The sequence below is a fragment of the Balaenoptera physalus genome (assembly GCF_965194825.1).
Source record: "Balaenoptera physalus genome assembly, chromosome: 3".
Lineage (NCBI taxonomy): Eukaryota > Metazoa > Chordata > Mammalia > Artiodactyla > Balaenopteridae > Balaenoptera > Balaenoptera physalus.
Window position 1 is genome coordinate 82099290 of NC_138890.1, and position 15129 is coordinate 82114418.

General features: G+C 43.4%; 1 protein-coding gene across 2 annotated transcripts in view; it reads left to right on the forward strand.

The window, feature by feature from the left end:
• The window catches only part of SEMA6A (semaphorin 6A), a 128314-nt gene that overhangs the window by 45317 nt on the left and 67868 nt on the right, over window positions 1-15129 (forward strand). The window contains exon 2 of one of the 2 annotated variants that reach the window (XM_082455730.1): window positions 3833-9395. The exons of the other annotated variant lie outside the window; for it this stretch is intronic. The gene's annotated coding sequence lies outside the window, so the exon portion shown is untranslated. The remainder of the gene's footprint in view (window positions 1-3832; window positions 9396-15129) is intronic. 2 annotated transcript variants of the gene reach the window in all.

Sequence of the window (15129 nt, forward strand, 5' to 3'; positions counted from 1 at the left end):
GGATATTTGAGCCTAGTCAGTTTCAAAGGTATACTTATACACAGAGTTATCTGTTTCATTAAGTTAATTTACCTGAGCTGGCTTTCCTGATAATCGGCCGCTTCTGCAGTATCAGCTCCATACTGTAAAGGCAAATGAGGATGGAAGGATGGGGGTGAGGTGAGAGGGACAGATCAGCAGGGTACTGGAGTCTATGTGGACGCACTCTCCTTTAACTGGGCATTTCCAGAAAGCCACATCACATCCGTAAGCAAGTGAGAACCATGGCAGGAAGTTTACGAAGGACTGTTAATTCACTTTTGGTTTCAAAGGATGAAGTTGGAAAATGAGAAAGAGATCATGTGCTATGTTAATCACTCAGGAATAGTATCCAATTGTTAAGAAAGGAAATGAAGAAAGGAAAGGGAAGCGATAAAAAAGGCTACGCATTTGTTGATTAGGTGTTTAACCTCTAGTGATCCTGGAGAGTGCAAACTGCTTTACAACTAGATTCACTTAAATGATTTGGCCTAAAGGAAATGATACCTGCAACTTATATCCTGCAAGAAGTTGTTAATTAAAAAAAAAAATCCTCATTTCCCTCCCCCTCCCTTTTTTTGTTCTCTAAGTTGTTCATTTTTAATAAGCTTTTCCTTTGTGGCATTTAGACTTGAGTGTTATTAAATTAATGACACTTGAGTTGGATTTCAGCCTGTTAGACAGATTAGTTGAGAGCTCTTTAGATGTTAGAATTTAAGCTTATCTAAGGTTTTGTGGTCTCAGGGTTGACTTTTAACTGAAGGTTCTTACCGACTTTCACACCATGCAGTTAACAGACCATCTAAGACTAATCATTAGACTTCATTAGAACCAACTGGTTGACAAGGGCAGATGAAACAGTCCACGTTCCCTACCCCTTTCTCCTAGAACAGAGCTACAACATCAGCTCGCAGGAGGAAGATGGAGAAGAATTCCTCCTCCAACCTCATTTATACTTTCACCTTTTCATGGCCTACTGGGTATAAAAGATCACTTTCTGAAAGTACTTTGGTGAGAAATATTTCCCTCCATATAGAAAAAAAAAGCCCCTATATTTCCATGCATTGGATCATTAGAAACAGTTTATTTTATTGAGCAAGCCCCAAATCCATTTGTTTAATTTGGCAATAGTCAGCTCTTGGCCACGTTCAATTTTCTTGATCCAGCATATTGGAAGATCCAACTCCACCCATTTTTAGGGCAGAAATGTTCAACTGCTTAGTTCTGATGACAAAATGTTGAAAGCCAAGTATGACTGAAGAATTAACCTCTGTCTGAATTGATATTTTGCTGGTAGGAGCTTTATGTAACAGTTTAAACTTCATTGTCAGAAGTAGATAAAATAAATATCATCCTTTCACACCCAGGGGAATCTGGGCCAGCTACCTCTTTCTCAGTTCTTATTTCATTGTCCATATAATTGAATAAAATGTCTACTCTAATGTAATATTAAGATCACAGATTTAATAATACAGAACTTGGGGAATGCAAAATTTACTTTTCTCAAGATAACAATTTCTTCCACGTGCTGGGCATTACATGCACTTAAGCTGTGCTTTCAGCAGTGTAACTAGGTCAGGGATTTCATAGAATATGGAGGTGTTCATGTCACTGTGCGAATACCAGCGTCTTACATTTCACGTATATTTCAAGAGCCTGTATTTGCAAATAGAAAGGCCAAGGCTGTGTTAGTCTGCTGCTGTGTGTTACCAGGGCATGTATACATAACAGGGTTTCTGAGGCCAGCTAGACTAAGGCCTTTAAAAAAGAAGGTCAGGTGCAATCTACAGTAACTGCTTCATGGCTCCAATCCATTATGAAGTGAACTAAGCAAGTAAATCTAAGCCTTTCTGGAAAAACTCAAAATGTGTGGCATTTTCCTTATAGTACACTTGTATTTGTACTTTACTTTGCAGTTCGTTACTGACATATGTCTCCCCCATAAATTGTAAATCCTCTGGGGACAGAGATTGTGTATTCGATTATTCATTCATTGATCCATTTATTTATCCATCAAACCTCTGTTATTTTGTTAGCCCTTGCCGAGTTCACTGTCTAGTGGTGTGGGCAGATCAGTAAACAAATAATGTCAGTTTGTTATGACAGAACTCTTTCATGTGGAAGAAAGAAGAGAGACATTAGTAATTAACTGTCAGTGGAGTTCAGGAAAGACCTCACGAGGAGGTGATATTTGAAGAGTGTCTTAAGGAAAAGGTAGGAATTCCCAAGGCAGAAAAAAGAATGGGATAGAGAAGTTGGCTGAGTTGGGGGGGATGGCAATGAGGAAAACACTGGGGGAAAAAAGAAACCACCCCTAGTGGAGGGAAGAGCAGTGCAAGACAGACACAAAGGACTGACAGGAGAGAAGAAAAACCAATAATGGGCACAGGCAGGGAAGCCAAGGCACTAGGGCAGGGCACTCACCAAGAAATGCTAGGTGAGAGGATTCCAGAAATGTTCTTAATGCTGCTTCCTTCCAAGTTCTTGTACATTAGCCATCCCTCATTTTTGTACTGGCCACAGTGCCTGAGACACTACCTTGTTCATCAATATAGACAATAAATGCTCAATGTACTGTCTATTATAAAAGGGCTCCTTCCTTTGAGGTATTTGTAAAGTAGCTGGGGAGAGGGTTATGAGACTAGTAGATAATGACTAACACCAGTGACCATAGGCTATTCTTCCTTTTTATAATGGCATGGCCCTGAAAAAATGCATCAAAAAAAGTACAGCACTCCCTCCCCCAAAGAAGTAATTTAAACTTCCATGACATTTTGGTTAAGTACCAAACTGCAATTACTGTCTTCTCAGAATGGCAGCAATGCATAAGTGAATCAAAATGCGGGCAGCTCCAAGGCAAGACACAGAAGGTTATGTGTGGTTGGGAAGTTTTAGGGAAAGGGGAAAATTGAAACTACAAACAGGAAGTGTTTTTAGGAAACAAGTGATGCATAAGTACAGTATACAAAATTGAAAATGCTGAAACCTGAAGATACTTAGAGTTTCCAAATGCCAGCCCCCAAGCACAAAGGGGATGGAGAAGAAAATGGAAGCATATATTAAACACCTCTTCAGGGCCCAGGGGCTTTAAGTCCTAACCACAACCGGTTGAAGAGAAAGCATCACTGTTCCACTTTACAAGAACCAGAGGCTTACAGAGATTAAATAGCCAACCCACGGCCACGTAGCCATTAACGGAAGGAATGGGCTGGAAACCCACTAGAATATACCTGTGCCTGGCACACAGCAGGTGCTCAATAAATCTTTTCTGAAACAACCCAGACTTCTAAGCCTTTGTTTATGGCATGGTCAGGGTCGAGTTAGTCACAGAGAGACAAACTCATACTTTCTCCTGGGATAAAGAATTGCCTTGATAGGCAAGTGGGCACACATTCGGTGGGGATAAATAACAAATTAACAGCAGTAAAAACAAACAAGATACGGAAGATGAAGAGTTAAAGAGATAGTACTGCCTGGGATTTTACCCCAAATATTTTTTCTCGTATTATTATAAAAATGTTGTCCTTGTCACTGAAACAATAGCTAAGATAAAGCATAGAACATCTGACCCCTAAAGAGTATCTTCTAAAAATTAAGTATGTGGGTGTGTGTGTGTGTACAAGTAATCATACACATATTCTATTGAGGTTAGGAACCTGTGAAAATAAGTGGATATGCTGAAAGCTGTCTTTAATCTTAGCTGTAGCATTTGCTAGTGGAAACTCTGTAATAACTATTGTGTTTTTGGTGGTGACGATGATTTTTTTCAAAGGTCTGACAGCTGCCCTCTTGATATATATGTGTTTCTTGTTAGGGAGCCCAAGATGCACAACTCTGAGCTTGTAATGAGGAAAAGAAGACAATACAAGTAACATGAAAAGGGCCATGAATTGGATATCGCCAGAGAGACAAATCACGTATTCTATGCTGCTTTAATTGGAAAACAGTTCTTTCAGAGGGTTACTTTCTCTTCAGCTGAGATAATTAAGTCTAGGCTGACACTGGTGACCAGCTCCTGATGATATATAGTCAGTTACTAACAATGTAGCAATTAGTAATCAAAATTTATATTTCCCAGGTTACCAGGGCACTGTCGAAGAGAAAAGCCGTTCTGATAAGGCTGCAGGACAGGCTTCCTAACGCAGTGTTCACATGGCCTCTACTGCATAGCATCTGGGTGGGTTAATTAGATCTGCTTTATTTCAACTCTGTTACAAAAGGGAACATACCTATTGTCTGTGTTTACATTAAAAATACTTTGCAGGCCCCATGCTGGAGAAGAAGTTTCTGCAGGGCTCCCTGTAATTTTTAATGGATTAAATTATATTTTGCTAGTGGTTTGGCATGAGGGTAGGCGGGCACAAAATAAACTTGGATATTTTAAAAGCCACTCCATGTGGCTGGCACAAATGCAAGTTTTTTGAATCATGATTAATTATCCCTGGCTGTAGCTGAAGGCATTGGAATGAAAGGGATTACGATTGTAATTTGGATACCATTTGTGTTTATATCAGCGGTTCCCAAACTTGTCTGCTCACTTGAATCACCTGGGGATCTACTAAAATTTCCAAAGCACGGGTCACACCCCCAGGCCAATTCAGTCACAGTCTCTGGGTGTGGGACACGGGCATCCTTAACGTTTGAAGCTCTCCAGGTGACTCCAATGTGTAGGCAAGTTTGGAAACCAGTGGTTTATGGCCACAGTATGGTCCATTTTCGCATTTAGCTACAGACAGGGCAGCAGGTACTGGTGGAGTGTGGAAAAGAGAACGTGCGTGTCCCAAGAGGTAGCACTTGCCTCCAAGGTTCAAGTTGGAGTTGAAATTCAAATCAGAAACTACTGTCTCCCACCCCAGTGAGAAACCTAGAGCCCCAAGAAGAGGAGCGTAATGTGACCCACCCAACAGGAGAAGCAACTTCACAGTGGTTGAAATAGGCTCTCGGGAGAAGGGGAACCAAGGAAGGAAGAAACAAGCCTTTGCCCCCATCTCAGCACCTAGCTCGGTGTTTGCTGAGTAAACAAGTGAGAAGAAGTGCAAGGAGGAGGCTGCCCTTTGTAGCTCGCTCCCCGGAGAGGGGTGCTGGGATAAGGGTGAAGGACACTTTCCATCCATCATATGCCAGGACAGTGGGTACCTCTCCACTCAGCCCTCATCGCTCTTCTGATGCAGTCTCCTGCTTTCTCTAGTCAGTGACCTCTGTTCTCTGGGAGAAGTCATTCTGGGAGAGACTAAGGTGACCATTCCCAGAAGAGAACACTCATTCCACTTCTAAAAGGTTGGGCATCCTTTGGGCATGCTTCAGAAGCAGCCTTTGGCCTTCCTTTGCCATGGGACATGAACGCCAAGAGAGGGCAATGATGCCAAAGGACATGGGGGCAGGAGCCTGCCCAGATATGAACATGCAAGTGGAGGAAAAATAAGTTCCCATACGCAGCCCTGTACTCTTCCTTATGGAAAATAAAATTTCAAATATGAAGGGTTTTTGCTTTGAGCTCATCTGATTCTTTGTATTTGACTTCATTATGTCCTGCTTTACTGAGCTGGTTACATTTTTATTTGAAAGCTAATAAATTAGGCAGCCATTCGTATGGCACACAGGCGGGTTTATGGTGTTGTGAAAACTACCAGCCACTGTATATATCCATCTGGGTCACAGATGAAGTTACCACTACTGACACTACAATGCCTATAAACGTCCCTCACCCTCATCCTGTATTCCAGAACATGACCACTGGCTGAACATACTGTGAGTGGAGGGGATCCTGGGAAAAACTGTGGGAATTGGCAGGTAGCAGCAGGCCTGCATTCCAGGTTTGCCTCTGGAGACACAGATTTAAAAAAATAACTAGTTTTGTTTTGTTCCAAAAATGAAACACATACATAAGAAAAAAATTCAAACAAACATAAAAGGGTACAGCCTAAAAAGTGAGTTTCTCTCCCACATCTGACCTCCAGTCCTTCTCCCTCAGAGACAACCACTATTAGTAGTTGCATATGTAACAGAACTGAAACACTCACAATTCAAAAAAGTCAGTCAGTCCTGACTTGTGCTTCAATTTTCATTTAAAAATCTGCCTCTTTTCAAATCACTATAGAACTCAGTGCACTGATATTTAAAAATACTCAAAGCCACTTGTATCAATATCAACAAATATTTAACAAGTGCCTTCAGTGTACAAAATGTTGCCTAAGCAAGCCATTTCTAATGAGAATTTCACACGTATATAGTTCATACTTTTCTGGTGTATAATCAACAAATCTAATTTAATATCTAGATGTTCTACATCCTTTTCTCAGAAACAAAGATCATCTCTTCCTTGCCCCCCACCTCCACCCGCTCATTTATCTTCTCATCCTTTCACAATTTTCAAATTTGAGATCTGTTTTAAGCCCAGACATCTGGGTGGGTGGTACGTTCTGGCCAGAGTACTATCTCGCATACCTTCTCCAGATGGATTGGCTTAAGGATCTAATATTCCCCAAAGAAATAAAACTTCTCTGAGTTGCAGAAGAAGAGGAGCTGCAGTGTCTTCTGCTTGAAGACACACATGTGTTGAAGGATGAGAGACGGTCCATGACAGACCTGATGTCCGCACCGACATCTTGTCTGCAACCCCACTCTGTACCCCACTGAAGCATTCTGCGCTGATTGCAGATGAGAGGCCCATAGCCCTCTCCAACTCCAGCCAGCAACATCTGTACGTCTTCTCTCCGGCTGGCTAGCCCAGCTGCTCTGGTGTCGGGAGAAAGTTATGAGTCACTGGTAAGGGATTTGAGACAAGAGTGGAGTTAAATCATCTCTTGGGGTCTGTATGTCATTGGCAATTGAGCCTTAGTAACAAGCCAGTGGATGACATGCATCCCCAGGAAGGCCACACACCAGAGCTTAACTCTGTATCCCACACTTCAAGACCTTCTGTAAGCCTTGCAGAGACGGGAAGAGGCAGGGCAGTATGGACACGGTACGTTCCCAACCCAGAAGGCCTCTGGTTATTGCCAGTAATGCTCATCAGGTTATGACCATCTGTCTCCTTGCATATACTTTTTTGGCTACTGACCTAGAGCCTCTACAAGCTGGTCAAACTGGGATCTTGAATGAATGAGGCCTAGCCAAAGACCAAGGACTTCCTCTTTGATCCTTTGACTGCAGGTACATTATTTTATCTAAAGAGACTGAGTCACCAGCAGGATTTTGCTGGACCATCTGTGGTTTCCCGCTCTAAGCAGTGCTTCCTCAGGACGTGGGGGGAGGACTTGTCAGAAGATCCAAGAATCGTAGGCAATCAGGCTCTCCACTGGGACCTTAAATGCTGTCTAGTCTAGCCCCACACCCGATGCCTGCCTCCCGTGGACAACGTTCCTCCCACCCAAACCCTCCTCTGGCCTCCCGGCCCCTTACGGGGGCCAGTCCAGGTTTGTGTTACTGGGACTACTAGAAAGGTCCTCCTTACTTTGAGCAGAAATTATCTCCTCCTAATTTCTGCCCATTGATCTTAGTTCTACCCTCATAACTGTCTTCCAGGGTTTTCTTCAGATATCTGAAAATACCTATCCTTGCCCCTTGCATCTCCACTTTTCTTTGCTATTAACACTGATTTGTCAGAAATTGTTCTGATGCTCTTCCTTGGATTAACATTTATTCGTTATTCAATGAATATCTGCTGGAAGTTCACTGTTCCAGAACGTGGAGATGCAATGATTAACAAGACAAACTTGCCCATACAAAGCTTATATTCCTAATGGAGTGGAGGGACAGACAAAAACAAATAAGAATATAAATGTAGAAACACCAATTAGGGACAAATCCATTACAGAAATCTAGAATAAAGTGATGAAAGAAAAGGCACTGGGCTGTTTTCAGGGTCAGGGAAGGCCTGTTCAAGGATGTGGCATTTTAACCGAGTTCTGAAGGACAAAAGTGGGCCCACTACATGAAGACCGGGGTGGGGGAAGATCATTCCGCGAGGAGGGAGCGGCAAGTCCCTAAGGCAGGAATGAGAGCTATGTGTTGCAGGAAACCCAAGCTGAGAGGTTGGAGCAGAGTGGGCAATGGTGGGATGGAACAAGATAGGGTCAGGGAGATAGGTGAAGCCCTTTGCACCCAGGATAGAGGGTTTCAACTGTGTTGTAAATGTAATAAGAAATCACAAGAGAGTTTTATGCAGGGGAGGCCACGACCTGATCTACGTTTTTAAAAGACCATCAGTTGCTGCATGGACAGTAAATGGATGGAGGGCCAAGTGGAAGTAGGGAGATTAATGAGGAAGCTACTGCAGTAGTCCAGGCAGGAGCTGATGGAGGGTTAGATGATCATAGGTAGCACGCAGAGAAGAGGACAGGTTTGACAGGTGTTTTGGTTGTAGAATCAATGCCGGGATGTTCTCTCTCAGTCCTAGGAACTCTCGTATTTCTTTACGTGCTTTCTATAAACACTTTGTTAGAGCTGCTCCTGTACTATTTCCTATAGCAGTCTGGGGGCTCCTCAAGGGCAGAACCCCAAGACCGACCCATGACCTGGGTCTCCCCCACTGCCCCAGCACAGTCCTTTGCTGGCTCACATCAGACTCCTGAGTGAATGAATAGATGAGTGAATGAGTCAAGGTGAACCACCAACAAAGGCAGTTTCTTATTTTATTTTCAGTGCCTACACACTTGTAAGATATTTTCTCACGTCTCATGTTCTTACTGGTAACTCCTGAAACATTAAAGAAATAATCCGTGATGCACAAAACGAATGCTCCTTTGGAGTAAAAGTACTTGCAAAACATGGAAAAATTACTAATAACGACTCTCAACCTTCAACTATACCTTCTGTGTGAGGGAGGAGGAGGCATCCGTACGTCCCTCACGTTCAGATGGGGAAGCAGTGCCCCAGTGGGGGTTATCTTGCCCTCGTGCCCTGTAGCACCTTGCTCCCTCCTCACTGAAGATTCTGGAGGAGACTCAGCCTTGCTTACTCATCTTAGTGCTGCTGGAAAGGACTGATTATTAAACAGATACTCGAGGAGCACGTCTGCCTATTCGTGCCTAACACTTCAGAATGACTTTTCTGTTTTTACTCTTTGGAGAGGTGAAGGCTCTGTGAACTGCACAGGAAGAACATTGCTATTTGAGTAGAACATAATCCTGCCATAGTCTTTTAGTTGTTCAGAGTGAACCGGGGCAATCTCCCCTTCAAGAAGGAGTTCACGTGTTATCCCCTCTCCCTGTGTTCCACAGCTGTGTTTTTTCCATCTCACTGCTCAGCCCTTAGAATCCATACCAGTGAAAGCCTGGGTGACCCAGATGGACCTCTGTGCTTTCCAGTAACCAGGCGATGAGGAGCTTCCAGAGCCATTTATGCACTTCCTGCACCTTCACTTCCTCCCCGGAAAGGTGAGCCTGTGCCTGCAGGGCTCCTGGGGTGACAGCTGCCCAGGCACGCCTGCTGGGCTGGGCACAGGTCACACGCTCACTTTCCCTCTGATTTATCGTGTCCCCTTTGTCTAACCCTCAGCACTTTAATTTGGTTTGTGCCTGTCACACTCAAGCTTATTGAATAATTTCACTTTTCCTCCTGATTCTGGACTCTCTCACAGAAATGGTAATTATACTGATTGTCTGCTGTGCTATTAATTACGGGAATGGTGGTTTCTTTCTTTCTTTCTTTTTAGATTCGGAGGCTAATTGCTGACGGCCATGTGCTGTCTTCCCTCCAGATAATCTAGACTGCAGCGATTAACCTGGTGTCCAGGTTATCTGCTATAAACCATTTGCCTCCATTTTATCCCAGAGTTAGGACTGATGACCATCGTGCCTGATGCCCAGTACCCCTTTAGTGAGGAAGAAAGGAAGGGGACAGTTTGTGGAAGAGCCCGTCAGACAGGAAGGGAAGAGAGTACGCCTTCCTCCTCTGCCACCCCACCCGCTGCCCAAGGTAATAGCTGTCCTCCCGAAATATTCTTGAAATTCAAGTTCTTCATGGTATTACTTAATCCTTCAACCTACCGGTGTTCTCCATGAAAAGAAAATCGCAGGTAACTGAAAATCAAAGGCAGGTACATATAACAAAGCAAAGGGCAGACACTGCCAGCCCACAATTCCCTCCGATGATAGGGACTGGAGAAAGCCATTACCAGGGTCATTCCATGGGCGAGAGAAAAAGTACAGGCTGCAGACATTATGGACATTCCTTTGGAGAAACCACCACCAACTGCATAAAAAAGCCTGTGAAGTCTATGCATTTAACCCGGAGAGAGGAAGGAGCGCTGAACTGCCTGTAGCTGGCTCGATGGTTCGATGGGAGGAAAACCCTCACCCAGGCAAGGGCTGCTGTGCCCGCTGAGGCTGTCACCTTCTGCTACTGCTGGATGTCACAGCTCACTCACGGGAGCCTTGCAGACCCTCTCTACCAAGATCACCTCTGCTTTGTGAGCGTCACTCATCTTGTGGAAGCCTGCACCTGTCAGTGCCTTGTATGGTTTCCGAGCCTGGGAGCCTGTCGTTATGAGCATAGAATAGAGAAAATTAAGGCTAGATGACTCTGTCAGCAGTTCCTAATCTCTGAATTATTCTTGCAAGCAAAGTATAATAGGATATACTTTTTTTAAAAAAATGAAATCAGATTACATTTTTTTAATTCTGTGAGAATCTCACAATACACCAAGGGTAATTAGAGAGCTACTGGGCTTAGCAAAACCCAGTGTTGGGGATTCTGCTCTAACGGATCTCCTTTTCCCTCGTTTTTTTTATCCTTGTTTTTTAATCTCTTCAGGGACAAGTCTCTTTTTCAAAACCTTTGGAACAGATGTGCTTCAGAATTTAAGATGTTTCAGATTTTAAAAAGGTAACACGGGACATATCTCCCAGCGTGGGCAACATCCAGTAATCAAACCCATTAATGTTTTTGCAGTGAAATGTATAAATATTTATCCTAAGAGGGATAAAGTGTCATGCCACCGTAGGTCAAGTTCTGTTGCCCAATGAATAGGAAAAATCTCTTGGTTTTCGGGGTGGGGTGGGGGGTTGTTCTCGTTTTTGTTTTGTAATTGCAAATGAGGGATTGTGTACCTGTATTTCAAACAAGCAACTTGCTTGTTTTTCTTTAAACTGAAGGAGAAGTGAGGCATTTTTAAAAACAGCTACTACCACCAAAACAGTTCACCTGTATGCTGACCACCTTCATCTCAGTGGATGGGGTCCAAATGTTTCTGTGCAGTGACCTTTAAGTCACCTGTGTGAGGAATCAAGTCACCAAGCGGTAGAGATATTTAAACAAACCCATAATTTCCTGGCGCTTACTCTCATTGGCCTTAAGGAAGCATATTTTCAGGATGTTTGGAAATAGCTAGTAATTTCGAGGGTAAGATTTCACATTAAAAACAAATGAACACTTCAGGGAGTGGGTAACTAGTAAACGGTGCTCTCTCCACCCCAATTCAAACTGATACTGCTCTAAGTAAATCCAGCCAGACTAATGAGTCACTTTTTATGTGTAAAGAACATGAACAGAGCCAATAAGGAAATCATTAATTTCAGAAAGATGTAGTGCTATCTACCAGATGCAATAATAAACTGAAATAGGTTTAAATGTATGGCTTTGCAGTTTATTGGGACACAAAGTGGACTTTTTTTTTCCTTTCAATAAATGAAATGAATTTCCTAAAGAATATAAGAAAATTGTGGAAATTCAAGAGACAATACTTGCATCTCATTTCTGTTCTGGATGTGTCCAGACATACAGATAGTCCACTGTGTACGTAGACCTTCTACTGATGATAAGTACCAGTCAGCAGTATCATGCTTTGTTCTGGAACAGATCCTGAAATGATATTATGTCCCTCTCTATATACAATCAGAAGCTTGTAGTCAAATATAAAGTCTATTTTTGGCTTTCAGGGTACTGGGAGAGCATCAGAGGTCACAGAGAGAGACAAGCAATACAATGAAAGATGGCATGCAGTAAACACCAGAGAAACGGATTCAAAAAGTTTAGCTCAAGGAAATGTTTTTCACTCCCCGATCTTGAGACTTTTTACCAAAAAAGCAGTAAGAATTTGTAGCGTTCTGTCAAAGTTTCAATCATCCATGCTTGGTGATATTGTTATTTGGGACTGTTATTCAGAACTCAGAGGAGAGACGTGCAGGTTGTTTTTAATTCTCTCCAAGCCATGTCTGAAGTTGACTTCCCCTTCAAAACCAGGAAGGGTCAGACACCTGAGCCTGAGGGATACGGCTGGGAGATTGCCGTAGCCACCTGAAGCTGAGAGATACGGCTGGGAGATTCTGTTTTCTGTAAACCACACTGACAGCAAACAGAGGAGAAATTACGAGGGGGAGTCATCTTGGCAAAGGGCAGCCATTGCTCTGCTTCGGTTTAAACCAGCTCAGGATTTTGACAAAGGTTCATGGAAAACTCCAGTCACTAATATCCCTAGTTTGTTCCCTTAAAAGTTGCTCTGCAAGTATCTTTCTAAGGGCTGGCGAAAAGTGCCTTCAGTATAGGCATATTATGTTTGCCCTCTTTCATTTTTAATGAAATTACAAATGTATAGAAAGCTAGGGAGAATAATGTGACAATAACTCAAAGAATAAATACCAATATTCTCAGCTGTTACCTCAGAGCTCTCCTCCCCACACTACTACTACTTCTTCTGTCATATTCTTAGAAGAAAAAAGTCATCAGATACCATCTTTATTCTGAGTTATATTCTTTAAACCAAACTTTGGGTGAAGTGAAAAAACATCCATCCGTTACTTCAGACAAATCTTTGAAATTCCTTAAGCAAAGAGTGAAATGGTCCAGTTTGAAAGTGTCTGTAAGTCCAACCGGCAATGGAGTTGTCCGTTGCAATGCCCTGCTCTCCAGACCTGGTCCTTCTACCCGGTATGTCCTCCCAGCTGCCTCTCCTCTAACCGCCCCAGTCCTCAGTGAACAATCACGCCAACCTGCCAAGGCTTCCTCCAAACAGAGGCCTTCGCTGAGCTTCCCACCTGCGTCCCCCTGCAACACGTTCACCCTCCAGATAGTATTCTCCCCGACAGAATATTCATGTCTTTTGGAAAAATTATTGTTTGTGTGTTCTGTTTTTGGTCAATAATCTGGAACTGTCAGGCCCACCTACTAAACAGCAAGGTCCTAGAGGGTAAGGGATCTATTTTTTCCATCTCTGTCTCAGCACCGAGCACAGAGCCTGGCTCCCAGCGGAAAGCAGGGAATCAGTAAGAGGGAAAGCCAGCGATGGAAGTACCGAACACCAGGCAGCAAGCCAAGGAGAAATGAATGAGTCTTGGCTTCCTTTCTGAAAGCGCGTAATGCAGGGACAGAGCTCGGTGCTGGAGCCAGGAGTCCTCAGTGGCTGCTCAGCTTGGCCACTTTTGAGCTGCACCACGTCTGGCAAATGATCTCACTTCTCAGGGCCTCAGTTTCCTTAACAGCAAAACAAAGCGGGTATTTGTTTCTGTCTCTGGAGCAGATGTTTAAGGTCAGCACTGTTATAAAAGTTGAGAAAGATGGAGATGGCAAAAAGCTGGGGTGTGACATGGGTAAACTGTGCTTGGGACTGTGGCAGCTTTTTGAGATCAAGGTGGTTTGCCACAGGGTATTCTGCACAGACTGCTGAGGTCACACCTATAACTGCAGAGCCCTAACGAGTCACGACGAGACTGTATCTGAAACATCCAAGCAAAGCGCCTTAAATGCAGTGTCTCGAGCATTTATGGGACAGGGAGAGCATTGGTAGGAAGAAAGAAAACGATCATAACAAAGAATCACCTGAAAGACAAGGCTCGCCTTCTCTCCTCAAAAGATCACAGGTTTACAACCAACCCTTATTTTCCTAAAAAAGAAAATTTTTTTCTAAAAAGACTTCTGAATTCACAGCTGTTTTTCCCTCTCCTTTGTGACGGCGGTTTCAGATCAAAATGGAACATCTATTATACACAGTCGATATTTATTATTATACTCCACTGAATGCCATCATCCTTCTCCAAAATGTGTTGAAGTTAAGGTCTGTGGCATTTCCCTTTCCTCTGAAATGGGAGCTTTTATGTCTCTTTTAATGGCTGAGGAGGAGAAGAAGATCAAATGCTTTATTAAAAGGCTAGAGCTGTTTTTCATATTTGCATAAAACTTATACCTTAATGCAGTGTCACCAGACAGGTGGCCAGCGTGACTCCTGAAGACTGGGTACAGTGGACATTTCAACCGGGACCAACAGGCCCAAGTTGTTCCTAACTCCATCCTGGAGGAGCCCTTCTGTGGCCTGGCCATGCTTGCTGTGGACAGCAGCGTCCTCGTAATGCTGCAGCCCCTGAAACAGGGCAGTCCAGGCCAGCGAAGGAAACCTGCTGTTCAAACACTCCTTGATCCCTGAACCGTCCCTCCGGTGCAGGAATAAACAGCAGTCTTCAGCATTCAGCAAGCTGGGTTTCCTGCACCAGCATCTGCCCTCCCACCTCTCTCTGGGCAGAGGTTCCCTACTCGGACTTGAGAGGTATCCAAACCTGTTTATCCTCTCAGCTCCTGAAACAGGCAACTTTGATTTTATCCTTCATAACAGACGTTGTTCTCTTTGGTGTATTTATTTTAAAACATCACTCTTGAGGGGGCTGCAAGCAGGCAAGTGGTTCCACTTAGCCCAGTGGTGTCACGAGATAATCAATTCCTCCTAAAACTGTGGTTGAAAAGCATTTGTGTCTTTCTATCACCTTAAGCCTGCAATCGTGGGGCCATAAAGTGGAATGAGCCTTTGCATGCCTACACATTTGCAAGCGACTATGTACTCCTTTTATAGATTTATTATTACTGAAGCCATCAGGGACTTTCAGCCACTCTGTCCACGCAACCATAGATGCATCAACCTATATTCAACTATGATCTTAAGTGCAGTTTCCATTTATGCCAGCCTCTCTCTCTTTCCAACCTTCCTTCTGTTCTCCTTTCCTTGACATTCTGGGAAGGACATCAACTGTGGCATCACATAGCCCTGGCTTTCTGTTTTTACTGATGTGCTATAAATATTGACTGGACATGTTACTTAACCTCTGTGAGCCTCAGTTTCCTTGTGTGCACAATGGAGAGGATAAGGCCTGTCTCTCTGGATTGCTGTAATATTTAAATAAAATTAAC